This window comes from Mercenaria mercenaria, chromosome 12 (assembly GCF_021730395.1).
Source record: "Mercenaria mercenaria strain notata chromosome 12, MADL_Memer_1, whole genome shotgun sequence".
Lineage (NCBI taxonomy): Eukaryota > Metazoa > Mollusca > Bivalvia > Venerida > Veneridae > Mercenaria > Mercenaria mercenaria.
Genome location: NC_069372.1, coordinates 75,071,148 through 75,078,462, shown reverse-complemented (window position 1 = coordinate 75,078,462; position 7,315 = coordinate 75,071,148).

The following is a 7,315-nucleotide window of genomic DNA, read 5'->3' as shown; positions in this document are numbered from 1 at the left end:
GAACACATTTCAAGACAATCCGTCCTCCAGTATTTACAATGCTTTAACATTTTTTTTTGCAAACTGTTGAGTGTCATTAACGTACTGATTGATTCCGCTTGGAGAAGATAGAGCAATGGAACAGCCTGAACGTTTATAAATTATTTACAATGTTGTTTTTTTGTATCAATTATACAGACAGTCTTTTTGAAACGATTGTCTTAATCTATATGAAATAGTGTACGTATACTGTCTGTACATTGTATGTTCATGGGTCATAAATGGATTACAACGAAATAAAGATATACATTTCTACATAAGCGCATTTTCTGAAAACAGAGTTTTATACATACATTTAAAGTAATTCTGTATTTAGTGTAACCTTGGATCCTGCACTCAGAGAATACAGCAGAATATGTATAGTGTATTAGTATTCAGTTCCTTATATTTTGCAAGAGTTTTGTTATAATAATAAATTCACTGATGCCGATTTAAGAATGACGAGAACTTTAAATGAGAATTTTCGTGTGTTTGTATAATTTGCAGGTAGGTATTGTGGGTATGTATGTAGGTAGGTAAATAGAAACTTTACGCTGATGTTTCCGAAATCCTTTGCATTGGTTACACAAGGGATTTAAGGCCAAAGAACAAGATGGGGAGCGATACGCTTAAAATGTTACGGGCGACTTTGATGGAGACGTACTTCAAAAAAGTGGAGTAAAATTAGATTTGAAGGCATGGTTTAAACTTAAAACTATATTTATGTATACCATCACGTGTTTGCACTACCCATTACCAACTGTACACGTTACTATAATATATATTCAAATAAGTAAATTATCAAAAATGTTCTTGATAATAACATATTACACATAATTTCACTTTGAAATTGAGTTTAACTGATGTCGCGCATTCAAGTTAATCATAAAAGTACGGTACAAAGTCATAATAGATGCATGTTTTGGTAACGATATTCTGTAACAGTCCAGATATCGTTGTAGGTTAAGCACAAGACTGTGAGTCTATGGGCCGATAGTTCGAATCCAAGGTGAGGCGTTTATGAACAGAACAGAACAGAACAGAACAGAACAGAATGTTTATTAAATAACGTATACAATGTACAACATTATGTACATAGTTACTGGTAAACAATTTTACGACTTACAATTTGATAAAATATCTTTGTAAATCTTTGGGTTCATTAAGCAACCGGGGATTCATGGAAAAGTATCGATTGCAACTACTATAGAAGGACGTCAGTAAAGTGGTTAGACATACTGCGTCATAGCAAATACATCTTAACTGAACAATATCGAATAAATAAAATATTCATGAAAATATTCAAAGAAACAAATCGGTAAATAGATACATCGCAAATTCGATTCGAACCTATATCCTTGTTGTATTCGCTACATTGAGACAGACTCCCTTCAGACTACGCCACTTGTCTGACCACATTAAACTAAGATCATCATCAAATTTTCAGTCCATTCAATACCAGCGTAACAGATTTCTGAAAGAAGTTGGTGCTAGTTGGTGAGAAGTGTTGCACTCCCCATTACCTCTCACAAAAAGTCAGTCAAACCGAGTCTTGGTTGCTTTCTCGGCTTCCAAAGGATCTTCTTACAAATTTCATTATATAATATGGTCTACAAGTGAAAACCGATTACCGAGTATTTCATGAACGAGCTATATGTTATGAATAACCTGACACCTGATAGATTTACAGATGGTCATATTCGAAAGACTGGACTTGTGAAACGCGTCACATGTTATATTTCAGTCTTTTAAAGGAAGTATTTTTGTTGTTCAGGTATCGTTATTTTCTGTTTATGAAAGAAACTAAAATGACATTAACGGTATAACTCGGAGAAACAACTTGTATCTACGGATTCGAGACAAATATTGCTCGAGAGCTTTTATAATTTCTCAGTTGAAAACAATTATATTGTTTTCAATTTTGTCCAAGTTATAAAGTTCCTTGCACGATGATATCTTGATTACATAAATAACCTTAAAAGAATAATGTTCCTTTTTTGCGGTCAGAGGATTAACTATTATCTCAAACATGTCGGAACACATCTACAATTAAGTATATAAAAAGGACACACTTTCTTAATTTTAAATAGTATCAAACCTCTTTCTTTATACAATATAGACAAAGGATTTCTTCCTAATTCACACTGAACAGCCATACTAGGAGCCTGGGGTTTAACACCAAGTATTGTTTTGCAGAATTTCAAATGAACCATATGTATGGTTTATTTTGTTATTCATATCAACGATTTTAGGTAGTACCAATCTCTCACAGAATCAATATAAGATCATGGAAGCATGTCAATACGAAATGTAAAACATTTTCCTTTTCTGTGCATCTTTAAATTATAACTACTTGTCTGAGAATAATGTATTTATTTATTCGAAAATAATGTCTGTTACCACTGCAAACATTAAAATACCGCTTTAAACAAAAGTTTTGAGTAGGCTGCCTTTGTTTTAAATTAGCATTTTCAATGTCTGTAGCACTTTTATTGAAAGTTCATTATTTCTCCCTGCATTATTTTATCTACAGAGATTAAGGCATAATGTTTTTCACTGAGCTGCTCATCAATTAGTTTTGATTGTGATACCTATTATTTGTTTTGCCCCATGTGGTTCTGGGACGATCTGTGTATGAAAAGAATTTGAACCACTGCCTTACCCTTGCATGATCGTAAGCGGCGACTAATAGGGTCTTAACACTTGGTTCTGCAGTAACTCTGTGATTCCAGCAGGTATGCAAATTTTGATTCCATACCTCATGTTTTTTTTCGATGTAAATGAGATGTGGAACCAAAATTTGTAGGCCTGTTTGGCGCCATATAACCTATACTGTGTCGGTGCGCCGTAAAACCAAAATTAATAATTAAATATTATTTGTTTTAGGGATGATTCAATCTAAAATGCTTGCAAGATTTATGTTAGTTTTACAGAGGCACCCTGTTTCATAGCAAAATGGACATACTGTCAAGAAAACCCTTTGGCTGAATGTTAGTTCTGTTTATATTTGTTTTGTTTTGTTTTTGTTGGTTTAACGTCGCACCACACAATATTAGGGCATATGGCGACATAACATTCCAGCTTTGGTGGTGGAGAAGTGGGCACCTTGGTAAAGCCACGGACCTTCTGTGAGCCAGCTGGATGGCTTCCTCACATGAAGAGGTCAACGCCTTAGGCTGGAACCAACATCGGTGAGGGGCAAGTGTTTTGAAGTCAACGACTGTCAGAATAATTTGTATGTTTGATATATTGATAACGTTATACATATAGCGCTTGACTCCCTTTTTATGCTACCATTGCTATAATTATATTTTGAATTGCTGTAAATAATATGATTTGGGTCATTTATGACTGGATCCCAGCATCACACATTGGGTAAGTTCACATGGAAGCAGTAGGGGAGTGTAAAGACCGACTCTATACTCGATAACCCACAGAACGGTATAAGGCAGTACACCAATCTTACTTCCCCTATTGAAGAGTTGAACTCTGCAAACTCTACGGCGAGGTAGGGTTTACTGGTTCCTTGCTTTTCATCACAGCGCTCAATGTGCAGGGAAAAAGTTTTACATATTTCCAGAGCCCAATTTTTGATTGGTCAGTTACTTTACTGGTGGGAGTAAGTATCCTTTACACAACAGCCTACCATTCCCTAGAGGTCCGATGTGAACTCGCCCATTATGTATATACAATAGTTAAAGGGAACCAGATACTTGTTAGAGCAAGTACTCGTTGTAAAATACTATTTTGTAGACCAATCAGATACAAGTTCTATAAATAGCACTAATCAAAGCTTACGTCTGCTAAAGTATAACAGGTAGATAGATTACACAGACATCATTCGGTATCCAGCGATAGAAGAAGACACATCGAGGATTCAAGTCATAATTTATCCCAGTACCTTGATGAGGAAGTTTTTGCAACTTCACTCTCAGGGCGTATAATTATCAAAAACAAAAATGTTTGAAGTTCATAGACTAAAGAAGCGTTGCAGAATGCAACAAGGTTTCGAGGTATAGGGCCAGCGCATAGGAGGTTTACCTTAAGGGTAGTTGAATGCTATAGACGATAGCAAATATAAGCTATGCATCGGAAAGCCGAGACAGAGGTATTAGTTTTTGTGATCTACTGAGAAAGTAGGAGAGTTACAGCTTATAGACGCGGTTCAGCGCTACTGGCAAAGTACAGCCAAGACATTAGGGTTATACCTATAGGGTAGTTGAATGCTATAAGTAATAGCATATTGGTGCTGAGCATCCATAGGTCGGAGCATTTTTATTGAGTTGCAGTTTTAATTGAGAGAACATAGGCTGAGCATGCGATAGGACTCGTACGACGTTGTTCAAAGACATTGTTTTAGGGGAACTTCGACACAAAGACCAGTCAAGTATAGTAGCTCCAGCCTATAGGACTTTAAGCTGAAGGTTGATAGTTGAAACATTGAATGATTTTGGCCTGATCCCTGAAATTATCTAGCTCATAAGTGAAATCATTTACGAATTATTGGTACACGAATCATTCAGGCAATGTAGCCTGAGGAAAATTTTTTATACGAGATATTTGGTCTCACCAGCTATTCGTTTTAACAAAGGACATTCTACATCATTAGTCAGCTTGTCTTAGACATAGTCATCTTAGCGATTGGACCGATTTCATTGTTCAAGATACTAAAGGCGTAGGCACTTCCCTGGGTCATGTAACTCATATCCTACACAGCGACCTTAACCACTCGGCCACCTATAAGCAGGTTACATGTAACTGTGTTATGCCTGGTATCTTTCATTGAATTAAGGTGCGGATCGGGATATTCGGCTTCATTTACAGGAAAGCAAGACGGTTTGTAGTGAGTTATAATATGAAACGTGAATAAAGTTATCTAATTTCATTTTTATAACATATCATAGAATTCAAAATCTGTGTACCGAAGGTTATCTCAGAGCTGCTTAGGTGGTAACTGACCCAATATTACGGTATGATTTGCATTCTTCGAAGAAGAGTAGTTGATAATAATGTTATTTGTGTTCTTGTATGTGCTTTTCTTCTATAAACCTTTACCATAGTATCATTTGTGTCATAACTACCCTCACGAAATGGTAAAAAAGCTGCGGACATGCCGCGAACATACCTATTCGCAGGAAGTATTCGCGGGATATTCGCTGCTACCGCGATCATGCCGCGATTGGTTTGATACTAGTTCGCAGGATATTCGCAGGAAGGCCAATGATCGCGGCATGTTCGCGAGAAGAACTTAGAAGATTATAATCCTTTGGTAAACTGTAACTGAAGAGCTTTTATAAGAGCAGGTAATTGTAGATCAATTAATTTGTAACATTATCTGTAACGTTGCAGCATGAGTCTAACCTAAGATCCGTAATAGAGTACCTCCTTTTTGAAGAATATTCAGTTCCTATGATAAACCTACTTTGACTGCAATTTTCAGGGGTGCATAGGTTCAAGCCCCACTGGGACCCAATTTTTTTTTCCATGTTTTCCTTTTTTTCTAGTACGTTTTTACTCTTTCAAGACTTATTATGGATGTTTTGTACAAAAGTGGAAAATTTTCATTTTATAAGCGATTTCTTGCTGTTCAAAGTGAATTTACCTCTGAATAAGGAGGGCTAGAGTTAGACATCTTTAAAAATACTGTGTTACATACGGTAAAAGTTCTCTATTTTACCTTCATTCTTTAGAATACATATTGTGGAAGAAATGCAGGTAGGTTTTACTTATGCCCCAAGGTTATTTTTGAATGAAGTGAGCAAAATTCAAAACAGACATACAGGATTCGACTTTAATTTTTCAATGTTGGAGTTAGAATTCTGTCTCATTAAATCTGTTTACTTGAGGCACCCTAGAAAAAATGATATTTACAGTTTTATTTTGTGTTTTATAATTGTTTAACAATTGTTTGATGTTTCTTTCATCAAAATTAATGCTGTAATGAATTCTTTGCAAGCATTTTAGATAGTGGCCATCAGACTGAAATTTGTCTCTGTTTGAACTTGAGGAAATTCCATAACTTATACAAAATTTACAAAAACGGCACGGTAAAAGTTGTTTAAAATTTGCAACACGGTTCGAAACATTGTCAACTTTAAGAATATACCAAGCAAATGCCATTTTTAAAACATAACTATTAGGTGTCCATTACCTTGATTACAACCAGATATTCTGGACATGTTTAGAAGGAAATCTGTGTGCATAACAGACTGTTTTCATAAGTGATTCTTAGAGGCTGATAGGAATATATACTTTTTTGTGGTAAGTCAGAAAATGTATGTTTAATATCTATACTCATAAATCTCAATAAACATAAGGAATTTTGAAAATGAAATAGATATGCTTAACCTTTTGCAGAGCTGTATCAGATTATGTAAAAAGAAATATAAAACTAGCTTATTTTGACAATTTCTAAGCTTCATAAGTCTTAAATATTAACATGTAAAACTATGACAGATTTGTAGTGATACATATATAACTTATAAGCAGTGTGAAGAAAAAACATTGGGATGAAATGAATACATGCACTCAGACACTGTTATTGAAATGACAAGTAACAGTTAAAATTCAAACATATTTTATCATTACAACCTTGTTTAAAATGCTCCAAATATGATATGAAAAAGTTCAGACTTTGACAATTTGAATTTGTTACAACCTCAGTGTTCAGGTTTAATAAATAATAAAGAAATTTAGTGCCCGCCCGCTTAGCTCAGTAGGTAAGAGCGTTGGTCTACGGATCGCGGGGTCGCGAATTCGATCCTCGGGCGAGGCGTATGTTCTCCGTGACTATTTGATTAAAGACATTGTGTCTGAAATCATTAGTCCTCCACCTCTGATTCATGTGGGGAAGTTGGCAGTTACTTGCGGAGAACAGGTTTGTACTGGTACAGAATCCAGGAACACTGGTTAGGTTAACTGCCCGCCGTTATATGACTGAAATACTGTTGAAAAACGGCGTTCAACCCAAAACAAACAAACAAACAAATAAAGAAATTTAGATCCCTGATTCCTATTACTTTATTTGTTTTTGCACTTTTTCTGTACATGCTTTTTTTGTACACAATTTCTGTAGTGATCGTTTTCAGCTAGTTCGCGGCATGTTCGCAGCAACTAGTTCGCGGGATGATCGCAGCAACTTGTTCGCGGGAAGTTCACAGCTACTTGTTCGCGGGAAGTTCGCGGCAACTTGTTCGCGACAAGACATCCCGCGAACAATTATACCAATTGTATCAAAAGTGTTCGCGGCATGTTCGCCGGATGTTCGCGGCATGATCGCAGCAAGTGTTCGCGGCAA